This window comes from Phyllostomus discolor, chromosome 5 (assembly GCF_004126475.2).
Source record: "Phyllostomus discolor isolate MPI-MPIP mPhyDis1 chromosome 5, mPhyDis1.pri.v3, whole genome shotgun sequence".
Classification (NCBI taxonomy): Eukaryota; Metazoa; Chordata; class Mammalia; order Chiroptera; family Phyllostomidae; genus Phyllostomus; species Phyllostomus discolor.
The window spans coordinates 79,048,873-79,070,564 of NC_040907.2; the positions used below are offsets into that span (position 1 = coordinate 79,048,873).

General features: G+C 39.6%; 1 protein-coding gene across 1 annotated transcript in view; it reads right to left on the reverse strand.

Moving 5' to 3' along the window:
• Positions 1–20,978, reverse strand: part of CAP2 (cyclase associated actin cytoskeleton regulatory protein 2) — a 141,407-nt gene extending 120,429 nt beyond the window's left edge. The window contains exon 1 of the mRNA XM_028513799.2: positions 20,591–20,978. The gene's annotated coding sequence lies outside the window, so the exon portion shown is untranslated. The remainder of the gene's footprint in view (positions 1–20,590) is intronic.
• Positions 20,979–21,692: the final 714 nt, after the last annotated feature.

A 21,692-nucleotide genomic window follows, 5' to 3' on the forward strand; every position in this document is an offset into this window, starting at 1 on the left:
TAATTCTTTAGGGGACACTGAACCCATGGATATCCCTTGTTTACTCAATGACTAAACCAATAGCCCAGTACAGAAGAACTGTGAGTTTGTGAAACTGTGCATCATTTAGTGGGCCAACAAAGGCCATCACCTCCACAGCAGACTGTCTTCTACTTACCATTAGCTTGTTTCAGTGCTTGTTGCTAAATTATTTTAAGTTGCAATTATTCTGAATGGTGGAGATTTCCATTTAAAACATTGAAAGTGGTTATTTCCCTTTGATGTTGGTTACTTTTAGACAAAATTCAGTTTTAGGTGGGATGGTGTTTTGGAGACAGTGATCTTTAGTTACACAATACTCTTGGTTGAGATGAACTGGCTTTGAAGCTGAATAAGGAACTGGGGATAAAAGTGAAGCTGGGTATCTATTCAACTTCCCTGCTTCCCAGCAGGATAGCTATACTGGGTGCATACAAGATGAGTACCTGAAAATTACTGGCCCTGGAATGTAATGTTATTAAGGCAACCTCTGAGGAATGGAACCCAAACTCATTTGGCCAGATTCATGAGATCCAGATGACAGGTACCATAATTCTGACCATACCAACCTGTGATTTTGCTCTTGGCAAAATCAGGCTGCAGCCCCAGAGAGAGTAAAACAGTCCTCATGGCGGTGTCTGTTACTTCTCACTGTTAAGCACTTCCCGAACATCATTCTGAGCTGCGGAGGACTGGCAGGCCGCTGCATCAGAGACAATTCTGCCTCACAGCATGGGTAAATGTTATTGCTCTAAGACATGTAACTATTTTCTATTTCTGCCAGGAACCAGGTAATGCACTTTTCTTTTGTATTTTGTAGTCTGTTAGTTTTGAGTTTAAATGTAATGATGACTTGCCACTGTCTTTTTAAAAAACCAGGTTATACTTATCAAAACACTTGGCTAGCTCTGTAATTCTGTATCCAAATGTCAGATGGTCATCAGATACAGATGGGGAAGGTTCGCTGTCTATTTTGGAAAGTCACCTCCTCTAAAAATGCCAGCAGCTACTCTTTCAAAATATGGGGCAGTGTTCTCTGCATGTCTGAAATAAGCATCTAATCCCAAAGGGATTCAAAATTAGAAGTTTCTCATCTATTCTTTTCTTCTTAACGTCAGAGTTTTTGCTTCCATTGCAAGTGAAAAAAAAAAAAGGAAGGAGAAAATTAATTGAATCCATTACGTAAGCTTGTAAGCGAACTGGATATCCTGTAGGTGGGTGAAGGCCATTTGAGAAATGATAAAAATCCCTCAAATCTTTTAATAGTTGCCCATCTGTTCACAGTTATCTATGTTCCCTGTTACTCAATTTGCCAAATGTTACTGCCATAGACCAAGCCCATGGTAGAAAAAAATGTGTTTGTTTTCTTAGCAAGCTTCCTATACCCCAACAGAAAAGCACCAAGCACCCCCCAGCAGCTCCAGAGCTGTTTTAGGAAGGCCTGTTACATTTCACACATAGGACTGCTGTCTCTGGCTGTGGCTTAATCAGCCTCCCAGACAAGGCCTTAACCGCACACTATCTAATAGTGCTTCACACGTTGAAAGACAACAGGAGTTAGCCTGTAAACTACAGGGCTGGGCAGAGTGGTGTGGAATGCAGTCTAAAACGGAATCAGATGTCACTTCATGTAAAATCACCATAAAATGAAGTTATGCTGCACAGCCTCTTAAGAGGTCAAAATACAGTTCATGCAAAAAAAAAAAAAAAAAAAAAACTGGAAAGATGCCTCTGGGTTTAAAATTTTAAAACAGTTTCTAGGAGAAATAGAAGGACAAATAAAGAATACACCAGGGCACCAAAAACATACAAGTTAGTATTCCCAGTGAAAATGATGAGGTCCAAAACAGCTGTGCCCTGTTCTCCCAAAATATACACACACATGCACACACCCACACAGGTGTGCACACACCCACACAGGTGTGCACACACACTTCTCCCCACATGTGCCCTCAGGTGCTAACTTGGCTCTCAAGAATGAGGAATGGACAGAGCTGTAGATGCCCCAAATTCTTCCCAGGCAGCTCCATTCACACTGGTATTTCAAAATGGATTGAGCTTAGTTTTGATGAGGAGGTGGGAGCCAGGAATTAAGAATTAGGCTGAAGAAGTAGATAGGGCAGTCAAAGCAAATGCAGACAGTAAGATCAGACTCAGAAATGAGGAATGAGCCAGGGTCAGGGGACAGATGGATGAGTTTAGATTAGGAAGCCAGTGAAGGAGGGAACAATGGCAAGATGGTGGATGTAAGATGTTCAAAGAATCAAATGAGAAGCAAAGAGAAGCCAGATGTGCAGCTGGAGAATCAAGACACTGGGTTAGATGCTACTGCTTGGATTTTCTAAATAAGTAGAAGCCAACCCTGAGCGGTGGCCTCCTACAACCTACAGCTTACAGAGGGTAAGCACCAGTATCTGATCAGAGTGTGCGGGTGGGTGCAAAGAAAAAGGTGGAGGAACATGGAATTTCACAACTTTCTCTTTTTAATGTTTTAGGAAATGACACTTGGAGATTAATCTTAATTCTTTGTTTTGTATTTTTTAAGTTTTCTCTTTTCTTTATAATGGTATGTATAACTTATGCTTGTTTGTCATTTTTTTAAATTTGAAATTCTCCCTCACTTTTCCTTTAAACTTTAATTTTTATTTTTATCAAAGACAAACATGAGCAGATGTAAAGAGTAGACAGTTTTTCAAGGATTATGACAAGACACAACAGTTCCCTGAATGCTGCCTTCCATTCTTTGTCTTGAGAGTTAATAGTTACAAGTATTTTAGCTGTTTACTTTAGTAACTGCCCCCTTGTCTCTAAACAATATGCTTATAGATCTATGTCTTGTTTGTTTTCTTCACTTTTATGCACTATCCATTGAGTTCTTACAAAAAAAAGAGGGTTTACCTTTTTCTTGCCCTGTCCCCACCAGCACAAACATGTATATTTCCTTTAAGCCCATCTTCCCAAAAGTATTATATCCCAATTTTTGTGTGACCAATGATGAGTGTTAACACAATTATGACTATTCACTGCTGAACCATCACATGTACTAAGATTATTTTTCATATTTTGCACAACTCGTTTTCCTACAGCCATGTTTTTCAGCTTCTCAGTTTTCTATACACTTAAAAATTAGTCATCTCCAAACTCTTGCCCCAGTTGTGTAACACCCCTTTCAATGGGACCAAACACATGTGGAATTCTTAGATCTTCCTTCTCAGAGGTACCTCTTCGGCAGAATTCAACTGCATGACTGCTACACATCTATAAACTGGCGTCTGCCTTCACCTTCAATGAAGGAGAAGAGAGAAATGATCATTCTAAGGATTTATCTCCCCCACCCCCTTATGTGGTATTACCTATTTTCTGGACTCTATCCTCCTCCTTTTTAGTATATTTCCTTAATTGGAAAGAGCATTGTCTTGTGAAAAATAGTATATGAAAGGTCAAATATTTTGAGATCTTGCAAGCCTGAAAGGATCTTTATTTTGCTCTCACGCTTGATTGGTGGTTTGGGTGAGTACAGAGTTCCAGGCTGGAAATTTTCCTCAGAATTTTAAAGGCATTGCTTCAATGTCTTCCAGCTCCCTACATTGCTATTGAGAAGTTCAGGCCATTCTGATTCTTCATCCTAGGGATGTAACCTGTGTTCTCCTCCCTGGAGGAAGTTTCTGGGATCTTCCCTGTGTCCCCAGTGTTTGGAACTTTCATGATAATATATGCTTTGTTGTTGAACAAATATAAATGACTTTCAAGAGGTATAGAAAAGGTAGGAAAATGGGCATTGCATATTGTATGTCTCTGGGTGAGTTTATAAACCAAATTTTGTTTTTTTTTTCAAATAAAGAAGTTAGCATTCTAAATATTTAAACAATTAAAACATCTCTCACACCAATTTCATACACTGCAACAAGGATATAGACAGTATTTACAGAAGTATCTCTGAGAATAATAAGGTGTGTGAAAACATAATCTAGGAGAAAAGACAGCTATCATAATTAAATTTATTTTTGCTTCATTGGTCCTTTAATAGAAACCATCCTCAAAGTACATATATTTGGTTCCTAACACTGTCCAATGCTGTGTCTACTCTCCAATGTTATACCAATGGTACCACAACTATGCTTAAAGCACTAAGAGAGAGAGCACATTTCTATTTTTCTCAGCAGCTTCTCACACTTTCAAACATTTTATAAGATCTCAATTTTTTTCTGACATCTTAAAGTAGGGTGGTATAGAGGCTTTGGAGTCACCAACTGGAAGACATTGGGGAAAGAGCTTAATTTCGCTTTGTTTTAGTTGCTGCCTGTACATAGGGTTGCTAGGTGTATGCGTATGAATACACACTAAGTCTGGCACAAGGTCAGTGATAAACTCACTAGCTACTGTTAGAAGACATCCCATCTCATTTTGTTTTCCACGGGCATAGTTAGATCTACATACCACTATCTCAACTCCTCATGGATTTGAAACGCTCAGCAATCATCTAGAAGATCTGGCCAAGGAAAATGACTACCTAAAAATTTTAGATCAGTACACTCATTATCTTTATTTTAAATATTTCATTTCTTTGAAAGAGATTTTCTCAAATCTATATGTGATGGACACTATAAGATGAAAATTTTGCTATGCAATTACTAGTTTTTTTAGTCGCATATTTTTCTCCTAAACATTTTTATAATGATTTCTTTTCTTTTAAATAGTCCTCTGCGAAGGACATAAGCACAATCTCTGTGGAATCATTTTTGGAAAATAACACTCCTTTATCTCTCATATTTTTCACCCAAACTATCTTATGCTTAGTGGTAAGAGGTCTATTAAGGTCCTACCTACTCAGTCTAACCAGTTATAAAAAGCAGCTTTCATAGTGGCTTTGAAAATTGGCATCCCATAGCCCAGAATAAATAGTGATAAGCCCAAAATAATAGCCTGTTGGTCTGCATAACATTCTTGGTATCTATAAGACATTTTGCCCAATTAAAATACCACTTTATGCTATCTTTTCTGCTAGCACAGGCCCACCTTGCCTCCCAGGGAGATTACTCCAAGCTCTTCATGGGCTGATACTCTTTGTATCTCCCACTGAGCCTGCATGCTGCTGTGTACATGGAGAATTCTATAAATACTTTTGATTGACTAATTAATTGGCTACCACTCGCTGTCTTTCCCTCGCTTGCCCACATCCTGGCCTAATCTCAGATCAGGCGGAAAGCCAGATTTTCATAGGAGAAATTTCCATTTAAAAGAAGACACTAGATTAGTTTTTCTCATTTAAAACCACAGTGGCTTCCTCCACACTTGCTCTCTCTAATGTGAACCTTAGGCTTTTCCAAAGTTTCTCTTTACTTTTAGGATTTCAAAATTATTAAAACTACACATTATCTAAAGGACTTTGTAAATTCTTCACAGCAAGTTCTTAAAGACAAGGCAGAATGCTACTTTGATAATATTTTCATGTTAATGAAATAGCTGAGTCTTCTGGGAGTCTGGATTGCTAGTTTAAAGCTCTCTTAATAGGCAAAAGGTGCACAAATGATCGTGGTGAGAGCGTGTCTTCTGATTCTGTAAGGGAGACCCAGGCCCAGCAGATTCTAAAGATCAAGAGCCAAAGATTAACTAGGAAATAGAATTGCAGTGACAGTTAGGAAACTGAAGACTTTTCAAACCTTTTGTCATGGTGAGGCTGGACAGCTGGCTTATAGGTGAGCTCTCTGAGAACAATGAAGTGACAATAGATGACTTTCTCTAACATTCCACCCAAATTAAAAAATGTTTGTTAAACTACTATCAAACCAAACTGTACTAGATTGTTAAATTCTCTTTCCCATGACTATATGAATTACCTTCTTTCCTTTCTCAGGAAGCTACCAGTCACTGGGGGGAAGTGATCTGGTAATTTACTATTACTAACTGGAGGAAAAATATGTATAGAAAAACCAACCATGATATTTATTCACTCATTCAGTGACGGGTTCAATGAATATGCTTGTTTCATTCATTCAGTTAGTCCCCACGATCTGTTAAGTGCAATGCTCATATCTGGAAAATCAGGAGAGATTAAAATACATTTCCTGCCCAGCTGTAGTGGGAGGTGGCTGGAACAGACTCTTCTCAGTCAAGCCAAAGAGTTGTTTCACTGAGAGATACATTCGAGTTGCCAAGGTGCCCGCCTTCATATCTTTTGCTTGCTCTCCTACAGAGCATTTTCAGAGCCAGCTTCTCACCTAACAGAGGAAAAAAAGCTATTTTCTTTTTCTATTTCTATTTTCTTTTTATTGTGAAGAAGTTCCAAGGGTTGCTGAGTTCTGAAATGTTATAATCAGATTATAAGAGATCAGGCAGTTACACAGGAAAACAACACTTGAAATTTTTCACAAAACTTGAGAGAACATATCTGAGATCCTGATGAGCCAACAGATTCCTCTAAAGCCTCTAGTAATGTCCCACTACAGAGAAAAAAGCAAATCTTCGGATGGATTTTCAAAAGGACCTCACCCCAGCTTTCTCTATTTCACCATGCTCCTGAGGTCCAGTCACAGAGACAACTCACCCACTCCCCTATATGCTGCCCACTCTCTCCTCTTTGCTGTGGTTCTGTTGTTTCCACTGTCTCGAGGGTCCTTCCTAGTACTGATGCACCCATTTTCCAAACTCCAGCTTCTCTGCAAGTCCCACAAATCTGAGGTAACTTTCCTTGAGGTAGTAACTTCCTTGCATCTTTATCAAATCCAGAGTAGACCACAGAAGGTAAAATGAACAACCACATATAGACACAATACAACACTATAGTAGACACAAACAGCCCAATTCCATTTGCCCTCTGGATTCTTGTGGTACCACTCCTTAGAACCATCCCTGATCAGTCTTGTAACAAATATTTCTCCTTAAGGTTGTAATCTCTGAATACAGGAGGCTAGGGCTTACAACTTGAGGCAGTGGAAAAAGGCATTTTTTGGATTCAGAGAATCTTAACTTGAGACTTTGCCCCTTAATTAACAGCCAGCATCACTGGGCAGATTACTTAACCTGTCTCAGTCTCAGTTTCTCTCTTCCAAAACATAAACTCATCCCTTCTTCATTCACTGACTTAAGGAAATCATTTATGAATGTGTTTGGGCTGTTCTGTGATGGTTGCTGGGGCCACACAGGTAGGTGAGACACAGACTCTGTCCTCAAGGCACCACGATCTTCTTGAGGAAAGGAAAGTTCAGCTATTGGGAACAGGCTAGCAAGCTAGGACACCAGGCCACAGGGAACCGGTTAATTTCAGCAGGAAAGAGCCCACTGGGAACTGAGACCTCGGGGAAATCTAAGTACATATCATGAAGGCTGGCTCTGTGCCTTGACTTGAGGTGGTGGGACAGGGTATGGACAGGGCCATAAAAAAATGGACTCTGAAGGCTGAGTTGGACCAGGATAGGCCCCTATTCCACTCCACTATCATGAAGTGACAACTCCTTTAGCTAACTGTGAGCTAAGGACTCCTGCCAGAAAAAGAGCTCCCTCCCCAAATGCCGCCATGACCCTTTCAAGGCCCCAATACTGTTGGAGAAGCTCTTTCTATCCCAGTCCCCACATTGTCCTTCTGCTCTTGTTTGGGCCTCCAAGGAGGCAGAGGTCAGAGAGGTGTTTCTAGGAGTTCCCCTGGGGAGAAGAAAAGCCATGGGGACCCCGCTGGGCAGGCTTCTCATCGATCTTTTGTCCCTCCACAGAGTAACTGCATTGTTTTCCTTGTATCCAGAATATATAAAGAACTCTTAAACTCAGTAATAGGAAGACAGACACTTCAGTTTAAAAATGGGCAAAATATCTGTATAAACATTTTCCCAAAGAAGATATGCAAAAGCCAACAGTACATATAAAGATACTCAACATTAATAGTCATTGGTGAAATACAAATAATCCAATGGGATGGCTACAACCAAAATGATAGATAATAACAAGTGCCGGTGCGGCTAAAGGGAAATTGACACCCTCCTATATTGCTGGTGGGAATGTAAAATGGTGCAGCTGCTGTGAAAAACATTTTGGAAGTTTCTTAAAAAGTTAAGCATACATTTGCCATATGACCTAGCCATTCCACTTGTAGTTATCTAGTCAAGAGGTACAAGAACATATGTGTACACACAATAACTTATATACAAATAATCATAGTGACATCATTCATAATAGCCAAGAAAAGGAAACAACCTAAGTTTCCATCAGTGAATGAATCGATAAACAAAAGGTGGTATATCCATACAATAGAGTATTACATACTAATAAAGAGGAATGAAGTAGTGATACATGCTACAGTGTGGATGAACTCCAAAACACTCTGCTACATGAAAGGGCCAGAGGCAGAAGACTGTGTGTTCCAGAATTCCATTTATATGAATATTTAGAAATAAGCAAATTTGTAGGGACAGAAAATAGATTAGAGGTTGCCTAGGGCTGAAGACAGAAGTGGGGAGTGGCTGTAAATGGGCACAGAGCTTCTGTTTGAAGTGATAGAAATGATTTTAAAATAGGATTGTGGTGGCAGCTGTACAATGCTGTGGTGTAGTAGTAACTACTGAATTGTGAATGTAAAGTGGATGAATATCATGCTATGCAAAATTTTAGTTTAACAAAGCATTAAAAAAATTTAAAAAATAAGTACCGCTCCTCTTGTAAAGGTATAGTTGGAAACCTGCTAAATCTGAGTAACTTGATGCTTTCATCCCCCAGCAGAATGATAGGTAGTAAACTAAGCTTAGCCAGAGGCTGCCCTGAGAGGCCATACTCCTCTGTCCTGGAACTAGTCATAGGGGCCAAGATGGGGGACAGAGTAGAGCAGCTGTTCTCACTGCTTCTCTCTCTCGTGCACCAGAATTAATGGGGAAGAGGGGCCCCCTAAATGCAGATTCCTGGGCCCCACTCTCAGCAATACTAATTCCGTGGTCCTGGGTATAGTCAGGAATCTGCATTTTTAATACATGTCACAGTATGAGGCCCCAAACTTTGAGAAGTCAAATAATAGAACAGTGCACAGGAATGCTATGGGAGCAGTATTGGAATGGAAGGGTCAAGAAGTGGGGTGGTCAACTGGGCCCTCAGAAGTAGGGAGGCTACTAACGTTTGATTAGGAACTGAACTAAATCTCAAAGGATGAGGAGGTGTTATTCAGAGGGAAGGTAAGTAAAAGCATTCCTGAACTTATGACCAGTTTGTGCAAAGACAGGGAAACAATACAGCCAGAAAATAAAAATATTTATTGAATATTCACTATGTGCCAGGAGATATCTAAGAAAGGAGAAAGAGGGGATGGGTAGTTAGAAAGAGTGGCTGATAAAGCTGGAAAGGGACCGAAGTAATTACTACCAAGATGAGAGTGGATTGAAGATTTTGGAGGTTATAAAACAGGGAAAATCTGAGAACAGATTGAATGGAGTCAGGAGGGAAATGGAGAAGGCAGGGTGTCTTGGATGTCTCACTCTGTGGTGGGGTGGTGCCAGTTAAAACAGAGCTAGGGAGCAGAGGTGGCCAATGAAGAGAAGCAGCTCAGTTTTGGACCTGTGAGTTTCAAGTGCCTGCAGTGACACTGAGATGATAGTTGGCACCTGCAAATAGGAACTCAAAGTTCAGGGGACTTGTGGAATGGAATTATAAGTATTACCCGCCTAATAATAATAACTGCCCCAGGGTTCTTTAGCAGATTAAAGGAGACTTTGTGAACCATAAAGTGATGCCTGAGTGTTGTAATTTATCTCTGAACACTCCACAGCACTCACCATTCTGATCTGTCCCCAGTGAGTGCTCAATCTGTGAACTATTATTGCATGTGTTACCACCTCTCCTGTCCCCAAACACAACGACCATGACATCTCACACACCACTCTTCTGAGACCATGCCATAGATCAAACAAACTACAGAAACACTGGTGAGCAAAAGCTAAAGGGGAAAGCATTTCATATGGTCAGTTATTCTCACAGCATAACTAGAAATATTTTACTTTATTAAACCCTGTCATTTCAGTGTTAAGAACGCCATATCTCTCTGGAATAATGAAGGCAATAAAGCTTGCTGAAATTCTTCCCAATCTCAACATTCTGGAATTTATTATAAGATTTATACATGTTTGAATAATGGATCCAGCAACTCTCTTAAAAGAAAAACCCTAAGGATCAGTCCTTAAGAGCTGGACCAGATTTATGCGTGGGCATTTTCAGTGTGTGACTGCGATCACTCGATTTAAAATAGCCGGGTGATGGATTTGGCCCAGGTGCTCTCCTCCAACCCCATTTCACTTCTTCTGTGTCTCCAGTCTCTGGGTCTACTTTCAGACTTGACTTAGATTTATTAGTTGTAACAAAATCAGTTTTCAAATAGAGCTGTGAGCCACGAACAGACTAAAGAGGTTCTTTTTTTGCTCTTTAGACCTGGGAGCCCAAAGGAAAGGGAAAACAGATAAAGAGCAAAGTGGAAAGAAAAGAGTGGTGGGGTGTGGGAAAACCCCAGTGGGAAAGGGAATAAGGGAAGCCGCGGAAAAGAGGAGGGAGCTCGCAGTGACACCAGGAAGGGATAACCCCACTGCAGCATGTGTTCAAAATGCACGCAAAAAGCAACTTGGGGCAATGAATGCACAATACAATACACAGGTGATGTATTATAGATTGTACACCTAAAGTATATATAATTTTATTAATCAATGTCACCCCAAGAAATTCAATACAAAAATTTAAAAAGGAAACACAAAAAGCAACTCTTTGACTCTGAAAGATAAACAGTAGTGGGTGAATTGAGGGGGGCAAACAAAACTTGAAAAAGCCCATTTGGCTGTGTGTTTCTGGGTTTATTTAATTTCTCTCCAGAGCTGGCTCAAAGGTCGGAACTGTGCAGGGGGTGCAGGCAAGAAAAACTCCCAGAAAACCTCCTCTTTTGGCCAGGAGGCCTGGGAAAGAGTCCCCTGCAAATTGGAGAATATGAGGGAAAGACCAGGTTTTCTCTTTTTTTCTAATGTTTCTTCCTTAAGTGATCACAGTCACAGAGCTGTATGGCATAAGCAGCTAAAAGTTCCTCCAAAAGAAACCTGGTCTCACTGCCAAAGAGTTGTGGAAAGGGGCCTTTGTGGTTCAAAGAGTGTGGGAGAATCCCTGTTATTTATTTTTTTCCCTCTCACATTTCTCTTATGGCTTTGCCTTGAGGGTGACTCTAGTCTACACTGCAGCATCATGAGCAACTAAAACTTCCAGAGAAATTTAATATTTCTGGCCGGAAGACCTAGAAAAAAAGCTCTTAGGGGCGGGGAGGTTGTGGGAGGAATCTCAAAGAGGAAAGAACTGGAGAAGGGGATCCCCTGCTTGTATGCATGAAAGAATGTAGGCCCCAGTCTCTCCTCTGGTCTGTGCAGATGTGGGACAGATCCAAAGGCTTTCAGAACTACACTGTGACATAAGCCACTGCTCAAGTCCCAGATTAACCCCTGAACTGTGCTGCTGTGAGACCCAACACAGCACAGCAAAGGCTTTGTAACATGAACTGATGTTGGAACGACTGCCCACAGACTGCAAGAAAGAACTGGGTTAACTACTTGATAAGACAAAAAACTCAGCACTTAAAAAAGATTCAGAGTCTCGACACAATACTCAGAATGTCAACAATTCAACCCCAAAATGGTTGATGTGCAAGAGACTGTGGAAATGCTTTCAATTCTTAAAAAAAAAGACAATCAACAACTCCAAAATGACACAAATATTGAAATGATCAAATTTATAAGAGCTATTTTAACTATGTTCCAGGAGATAAAGGTAAACACTCTTGAAATGGATGGAAAGATAGAAGTTCTTAGAAGAGACACAACTTACAAAAAAGAAACAAGTGAAGATTTTAGAACTGAAAAATACTAGGCTGGCCAAAAAGTTCGTTTGGTTTTTCCTGTAAGATGGTTCTAGTAGTACTTAGTTGTCTTTAATGTCATTCAAAACAATTTTATTAGATTGTATGGTGACAGCTGTCATATTGGCATGCATTGAAAATACTTACCAAAGTTGGTGAATTTTTGTGTAGCCATTTTAATATTGAAGATGGAAGAAACTGCATAACACTTTTGGCATATTATGCTTTATTATTTCAAGAAAGATAAAATTGCAACTGAAATCAAAAGAAGATTTGTGCAGTATATAGAGAAGGTGCTATGACTGATTGAACATGTTAAAAGTGGTTTGCGAAGTTTCCTGCTGGAGATTTCTCGCTGGACAATGCTCCCTGGTTGGGTAGACCAGTTGAAGTTGATAGCGATCAAATCAAGATGTGAATTGAGAGCAACCAACATTATACCATGCAGGAGATAGCTGACATACTCAAAATATCCAAGTCAATAAAGTTATTGGTGAAAATGAAAAATGTGTCTTTTATTTTACAGAAAAAATCATACAGACTTCTTGGCCAACCCAATACAATAACAATAAAAAACACACTGGATGAGCTCAGTGGTAGAACAGAGATGAAAAAGGGAGTATCAATGAACTTGATGACATAAATACTGTCTATTCTGAAGAACAGAGAAGAAAAAAGGTTGAACAACAACAAATGAACTGAGCCTAAAGAGTCTGTGGGAAAATATTAAAAAGTCTAACATTATAGTGTCACTGGAATCCCAAGTGAGGACAAAAACATTAGGTAGAAAACATATTTGAAGAAATAATTGCCCAAAACTTCCCAAACATGGTGAAGGTTATATGTTTACAGATCCAATGGCAGTGCTATCTACCTGGTCTTTAGCATGTACCTGCATGCACACATGATACCCTCTAGTGAGTGCCTCTGAAGGAGAGAAGAAGATAAGGGAAGAGAAGATACAACTGCCTAAAAAAATAAATAAAATGTGATGGGCTATCATCTCCTTTTGAGAGGTGTCCCAAGTACCAAGACCTTTACTTCTAAATGTCTCCCCTGAATCCAGCAGAACAAGGAATCATTAGAACTATGTCCAGCAAGAAGCTAGTTCATCCACCAACACTAAACGTGCAGAAAGTATTTACTACATTATAGGCCATTGACTTTGGGTCAGAAAACAGAGGCAGGATGAGCTACAAAGAAATTTTTAATTTTTTTTGTATATAACCTAAAAGAATCTTGTAAAATCCTTTTGCACACTTTTAGACATATAAAAACTTTCCCCCAAATGTGAACGGTTGTGAAGAATGTAACTTCCAGCACTCTGTAAACACTGACATATAAAGGTAAAACTTCTATCGCTCGCTGAAATGTGTCCACTGAAATTCCTCACCATTCATTTTAAAGGAATACAACAACAGGCTGCTCTTTGCAAGTCATAAATTTTGCATAATTACATTTCTCCTTGAACTTGTATTTCCATTCTTATTTCCCTATAGAAGCTTATCCCAGTTTTATATATTTATGCCTTAATGTCTTTTATTCATTACCCTATCATACTTTTTTCTACATCAAAATATGTATATACACTTAAATTGATCCAATGACCAAAAATGCTCTTCTGATTGTTACCACTGTAACTATTATTAGAATGCAACTTATCAAAATAATACAAATATTACAAATGTTAGCAAATAAACACTAAATGTAAATAAAAGCTAAATTTTTACTGGAAACCCCTCTCTTTTGAGCACTTCTATTCTTCAATTATTTTATGCCTATGTGGATGAGTATTTATATTACTAGAATGAGTCAAGACTGAAAACCAATTTGATTCTCAATTTTTGTTTTTACCAATGAAAATGCTGAGAAACTATTCACATAAATGAAGAGATAGGAATGCATGAGATTTACAATAGAAATATTATTCAATTCTTTGAATTCCTTCTGAGTTATATAATGAACATCATGGTGATGAAATATCAAAATTATTTTACTCATCAGTGAAAGAAAAAGTTGGGGAAGATTAAAATTTAGTGAGTACCCTGTCTCTTCATCCGTCTAGGTATTCTCAGCCACTCATGACGGTCTTTGTTTAGGCAATTCACAGCTCTGTACACACAGTTGTAGAAAACTTACAGTGCAGCAAGAAATTATGTTCTATGGGATGCAAATAAATTTTATCATGTGGAAGTTCAATTGACTTCCCTCTCAAACTAAGAAGAAGCCAGTGTTGAATCTATTAGGTAAATTCATTTCAGCATCTCTATCAATGGTCCCCTTTGCTTGTAGAATTTTCTGGTTCTCTCATTTTTTTTAATATTTAAAAATGTTCATTTGTTATGTTTCATCTCTTCTAAATTTCTCCTTTAACATCAGTTTATAATTTCATTAGATTTCCTTTTTTTATTTAGAAAACATATGATTTTGCAAAGTCTAGGGATTAGAATCATTGACATTCTCATCCCTAAAACAGATTTTTCAAATGTCCCCCTTTTTTTGCCCTCTCCATTCCCTAGATTTTCACATCCCTGGACAATGCAATTTAATAAAATGAGTTAGAGATAGGCCTTTTCGTGAAGTGGACTAACAAGATAGGCCTTTCTTATGTAAGGTAGTCATAGAAAAGAAGGTGGGAGACACTATGTGCACGTATCTTTGGAAGTCTCTGCATGTAGTTAATGCACACAGTATGAAAATTGCTGGCCTAAAGTAGGAAGCAGAAAAACGAGTATCACCCCTTTTTCTATACCACCTAGACTCATTTCTATTAACGACCTCTTTTTAAAGTTTTCAATTACTGGAGAACTTAAATTAAGTATTGTTCACTTTCCATTCAGAAGAGATACTGAGAGAAGAGGAGGCCCAATGAAGGGAGAGGCTGTTAGGAAGTGGGATGGAAGATGGGGTGTGGAGGCGGCCAGCCTAGGGAACCTTGAACAGCCAGAGGGTACCATGAGAGTACTAAGACGTGCAGAAGAAGTGGGTATGGAGGAAAAATGAAAATTCAAACTTTTAAAAATTTTGTCCAAATACTTGTGAATCTACATTGTACCCCTGAAAATATCTAACCATAGTTTCTAGTATGCCAGAAGATGGTGCCAGGGGAAAAAGACTGTCTGTGTTTAATCTAATGCTAAGCAACGAATTAGATGGACTTTTCCATCAACCTACTAACTGGGCCAAATATCTGAGCCTCCTGCCACTTAAGAGAGGTGAGCGGAAGTACCATACAGTATTCCTTAGAAGAAAAGACCACTCTTATGTCACAGTAGTCTCTTACCTACACAATCCAGGCAATACACAGGCTTCTAAACTCAGATTCCATACATTGTACATCCCAAGTACATATCAGACTATAATCAGACTGAAATGTGCATTCACCACTGAGAAGCCCATTATAGGTAGTTCTGGAAAATACAATTCTGGTGCAATTGGACTGCTTCTTGTTGCCTTAGAGTAAAACAATCAATTGATCTCATAAGAATCCACCCATTCTTCTCTGAATAAAACTAAATAGAAACAAAGCTGGACCTAATGATGACAACCACCTAAGCAGATCTTTTAGGATCTGTGTTCATAGCTTAGTTCATCTTCTGATCTGTCTTAGGTCAGATCCTTCACTGATACTCATCTTTGCATCCCCTGTGATTTCTCACTGTGCTGGGCACATATCAGCCATTCAACATGGGGGAATGAATAATCAAGGGATCCCAGAGTTTCTCTGGATTTCAATGTGGACAGATGCAAAGCAATAAAGGTTATTTTCTCCGTCCACTGGGTACAAGTATAGACACAAGACAACCAATGTAGTCTACATACTACAAGGCCCGCCTTTGGTATCTCCAGCATCTAGCTTCTCCAGGAACCATGCTCCTCTTCAACACTGCCATTCAGACCACCTCACTTCTACTTTCAGTCGCCCAGGGCCCTCCTGCTCTTCTTTATTACCCCTTTCTATCAAAGCAAAAACCAGACTTATATTGTAGAATGGCCCTTCAGTTCTGAGAACTGAGGCTAACAGGAACCTCAAGGTTATCTAATTCATCCATTCATTGTATAGGTGTAAAATTTTAAGAATTAAGGACTGCTGTACCTTCTCCACTTGGCTAATTGGTTAATGAGAAACCAGGATTATTAGATGCCTCATTAACTGAATAGGGCAAATGAAGGTGCCATCCATAATAATTGAAAGTTCTTCTGGTTTTAGACAACTTCTTATGTTTGTCCCTTTCTATATAAGGCTGTATATTGAAAAGGATACAATCCTATTGCATTTTTTTCAGTTCAAGATGCCATTTATCTGTTAGTGAAAAAGGGGTTTACTAAACAGAAAAACAAAATGAGATGGAATTACCCTGGATATAAAAGCTCACATAACAAAAAGGCAAATACTGTATGATTCCACTTACATGAGGTACCTAGAATAGGCAAAATCATAGAGACAGAAAGTAGAATGGTAGTTACCAGGGGCTGAGGGGAGGGGAGAATGGGGATTCATTGTTTCATGGGTACAGAATTTCAGTTAGGGATGATGAAAAATTCTGGAGAGGATGGTGATAATTTCACAGGTTTGTGAATGCAGTCAATGCCACTGAATCATATAATTTAAAATGGTGAAAATGATAAATTTTGTTATCACAATAGAAAATAAAATTCTAAAAAAATATCTGACAATGGCCTATTCTGACCTTAGGGTGATTTCCCCCTTCCTAAGTAAAGTGGAAATATCCTGAAAAAAAAAAAAACTGCAAAAGCTCATAGCCTGAATCACAGCAGACCTAGAAAGTGTCCAAGGCTAAAATGCCAGATTTCCAACTGGCATGTTGCCAGAATAACCTAACTAATCATGTCAGAAACATTGGAGTACCCAGCAGGATACCATACAAGGGCAATGTTAGTGAAGTTAAGTAACCACTTACATACCTTGCTTAAAGTAATGTTCCTTTGACTTGACAAAGTTATCCTCCTTCCCATCTTAAACTCAGGCAATTTGAGGGGATGAAGATGCTCACAGTGATTGGGTTAAGGGGTCCTGCTGTGAAATTCAGTTTTAAAGTTTTAGATTAGTATTTCTCTATGCTTCTTAGGACATGAGTGTATAGATATTACAATTAGAATTTAAGTAGGATGAGAAATCAGGCTGTCAGCTATAGCTACTTTTTCTTAGTTTGGAGGAGTGAATAAGCTGGGTAGATACCACTGATCTACGAGTCAGAAGAATCAACCTTCCTTTCTGTTCATTAAAATGCATGGCACATTCACATTCACATAGAAGAACTCTTGCACATGTGTGTCAAGACACACAAAAAAAGTTTTCAAATCACATTCTTTGTAATAGAAAAACATGGGGTCCAACCCAAAAGCCCTTTAATGAGAGAATGGGTAAATAAAGTGTGGAATATTTGACAATAAATATGACATAGCTACATGCAACAATATGGATAATTCTTAAAAATATAACATTGAATTTTTGAAAGTGAGAATATAATATATGCCCTTTTTAGGAATTAAAAATAAGCAGACCTAAACAACATATTATTCCGGAGTACGTACATATGCCATACAACTGTTTTACAATAAGGGGCATGGGGAATGGCTTAGGAGAAGCCCACAAAGAAACGTGCAACAGCATAGGTAACAAACTAGTTCTTCCCCCGCCCCAGACTTCTGTTTATTTGAACAGACTTATTGAGATTTAACTCACATATGACACAATTTATCCATTTGAAGCATATAATTTAATGATATGTGCAACCATCACCACAGTCAATTTCAGACCATTTTCATCAGCTCAAAAAGAAACTCTATACCCTTTAACTAGCACCCTCCCTTACCCCAACTTCCAGCGCTAGGCAATGACTAATCGATGTTCTGTCTGTATAGATTTCCCTGTTCAAAATGCTTTCATGTGAACAGAATTATACAATATATTTTTTTGTGACTAGGTTCTTTCACTTTGAATAACATTTTTGAGTTTCATGTATATATTATGTATTAGTACCTGATTTATGGCTAAATAATATCCAATTGTATGGATATGCCACATTTTATTTATCCACTTATCAGTTGATGGACATTTGGGTTGTTTCTACCTTTTGGCTATTAGGAATGGTGCTGGTATAAACATTTGTACATAGGATTTTGTGTGGACATATGCTTCCATTTCTCTTGTATATATGTACTTGGAAAGAAATTGCTTTATTATATGGTAACTCTGTGTAACTTTTAAGGAGCTGTCGAACTGTTTTCCACAGCAGTGGCACCATTTGATATTCCCAGCAGCAGTGCACAAAGGTTCCAGTTCCTCCACATCCTCACCAACACTTTACTGTGGTTTTGATTTGCACTTTGCTGATGAATAAGGGTGCTGAGCATCTTTTCATGTGCTTACTGGTCATTGCTTTGGAGAAATGTCCATTCACATCCTTGGACCATTTTTATATTGGGTTATTTATCTTTTTATTATTGACTTATAAGAGCTCTTTATATATTTTAGATAACAGTCCCTTATTAGATATATGATTTTAGAACATTTTCTTCCATTTTATGTTATCTTTTTATAAATATTTAGCTCTTAAGCCCTAGTTTTTAGAGTTGTGTGGTGGGGGTCACAAAAGGTCATTTGAATGTAATGTTTATAGCTTATATAACTTAGAACATTACTTTTATGTTTAAAATAGTACATAATTAATGAATTAAAGACAAAACCTTATGCATAAAGATATCTGTTAGATAATATTTAAAACACCACAAAACACTGTAATGTCCCAAATAAGTTAATGCTACTTTTGAAGACCTTTAACTCAACTCCTAGGTATGACTTAGGCCCTAGGAGAATCTGGCTCATTAATCCTTTCAAAAGTGTCCTCTTCAAACTCTGTCACATGGTAAATGGGGGTAGCAAACTACTACTGATAGTACAAGGCTCTACCCTCCCTTCTAGGCTTTGTTTTCCTCCCTCCTCTCCAAAGCCATGAATGATTTTTACAGTTTTAAATGCCTGGGGAAAAAAGAAGATTTCACTACTGGTGAGAATTATATGAACTTCAAATTTCAGGATCCATAAATAAAATGAAACGCAGCTGTGTATTGCCTATGGCTGCTTTCAAGCTACAATGGTATAGCTGAGAAGTTATACTAAAGGGATCACATGGCCAGCAAAGCCTACTATCTAGCCTTTGCTCAAAAAGTTTGCCAAACTTTGTACATCGACAAATTGACTTCTCATTCAACAATGAGCAGCAAAAAACTATTTCCTACTAGCCAAGCCCAACTCAATAGTCACCTTCATAAGTCTTCACAGTCAATTTCTTTTTCTTTTAATAAATATTTATATGACACCTGGACTATAATTATATTAAGGATTTTTAGATTTGGGGTTTCATGGATTAGTCTTTTCTTGCAAATTATGCAATTCTATTTCCAGAAGTCATGATCCAGCCACACTCAAGCTGTTGAGTTAATTATTTTAACAAACTTTTATGTCTGCTCATTACATGCCCTGAGTCAAATACTGTTGGGTGCTATAAGAACTACCAAAACCCATCCTTGCCCTCAAGAGGCTTGCAGTCTAATCAGACTCTAGTAACTATAAGAACAATTTCCTCAAAGATTACTACAGTAAAGATCACCCCACTGTTGTAACCTTAGATTGAATGGGTTTAGATATTTTACCCCACAATTTGAAGACATGTTCTTTAAATTAAAAGAAATCTTTACTCGCAGTAAAGAAATAGTACTCTGCAAACAATTCCAGTAAACTAAGGTGCATGAGTCCCACAGGCTTCTGGTTTCCCATGGCTCTAGAGCCACGGGTTCTTGTTTTTTTCTCTAAGGGTTCATCTCTGCCTTGGACGTTTGGATCTGATCCGAGCTCAATATCTTAAATGCAGTCACCCATATTTACACATTGGAAAAAAACCCGCATCAATTCAAGTATCGCTAAAACTTGCAGCCTATTTGTGATGAGAATAAAGAAAAGGCCATCCAAATGTGATCATCAGCCCTAAAAGTGATGACAGTGGCGCTGCTTCCATGAACAACCCTATACCCGAAGCGGCCAGAGACCCAGCCATGAGGTGCCTTTTTCAAGCTGTCCCTCAATGCCTCAGTTGCCTTTGCTTTTTTTTAATTTTTATTTTTTTATTTTTTTATTTTTAGTGACTCATTGCCTCAAGTTAGGTTCTGCAGAGAAGCCAGGTCCAGTTTTTCCCCAGCACTCTCTGATACAAGGTGGCTGTGGTCAGACCCAGACCAATGACAGCCTCCAACCCTCCCCCACGCATTCCCCGCGCTTGGCTCAGAGCTCCGAGGGCAGACACCCGCAAAGTTTGACAAGCCTAGCGAGCGAGGCCACCAGCTCAGTTGCCAGCCTCCACCCGGTCCGCACTAGTCTTCTGAGTGGCCCCAGGCGCCTAGGGCAGGGGGCGCCGCGGGGGGCAGGAAGCTTTGCAGTGCTGGGGCGGCCTCCCCAGTCGAGCGCAGGGCCCTCAGGCATCCTTCCCAGGCTCCCGCCAGCGTCCCCGCCCCAGGTCCGGGTCGTCCTGCCCCCACCGGCCGCCCGCACCGCCTTTTTCCTCCCGCGCGCCGCCGCCCGCGTCCCGGCCTCTCTGCATCCCACCCATTCAGCGCAACTTCCGAGCCCCGGCCCTGGGAGCCCCCGACACCTGCACCCAGGGCCCTCCTCGCTGTCACCGGGCCCAGGCGCTCCGGGATTACCTGCTTGGGTGCCCTGGGGTCTTGTCCTCGGAGATGCAAATCCGTGTTCCGACACTCGAAACCTCCTCCCGCTAGTCCTCCTCCCCTCCTCCCCCTCCCCCTGGATGGGAGTCGGTGTCAGTCACGCTGCTCCTGGGGAGAGTCGCCAGCGGCTTCCGGGAGCTCCAAATACAGACAAGCCAAGGGGGAGAGAGAGAGAGAGCAAAGCTACGCGGGTGGGGAGTGGAAATAAAGGGGAACAGAGAGGAGAGGAGGATGGAGGAAAGGAGGGGCAGATGGGCCGTGGGAGAAAAGAGAGGGAGATGGGGAAACAAGAGGAAGGGAGAGAGAGCCTGCCAAGCGCCAGGCTGTGAAAGCAATGAAGTCATCGCACCAGGCAGCATTGCAAAGTCTGGAAAGATCCAGGAAGCTCCTGGCTGAACAAGCCACAGGCAGATTGGACCTCAAAAGACTTGTGCAGAGAAAATGATGGGCTCTTGGGAAGCAGGAGGCAGAGCAGCCTGTCCTGCAACCCCAGTAGGTGGATAAAGACCCTGATAGAGAGGGAATGAAGGTGTAGCTTTAGCTGGGCATCAAGTTCACATGCACTCATACCTTAAGACATTTTAAATGTATTTTTAAAATGCATTTTACATACAACATCTTTAAAGGAAAAAAATGTGCCTGATTATTTTAAAACAAATGTACCCCAAACCAATGTACTTTTCAAGTGTGACTTTGTGGCCATTGCTCCGTTATACATTGATTATAATTACAAAATTGTGAGGCTTTTTACTTTTTTGTTTGAGCTATTAGAAGAAAAACATTGATTTTTCAATTTTCATCAGTTTATTTGAATTTGCAAAAGGGGACTTGAAGTTCTTTGTTGAATGAATGCCAGGAAAATAATTACTGATAAGAGAAAAGGGGGGGATGTAATTGATACTTTTTAAAACAAAATTTCCAAACAAACGCAGAGATGAGTATCTAAAAAGCCAGCAATCTGTGTTGATGATAAAATTGGGTCTAATTTATTTCTATGTGTTACAAGAGCTTATTCTGACCCCATAGGTCACAACTTAAATGAAGGTCACTTCTATTTCACATTGCTCTTGGCTATCAG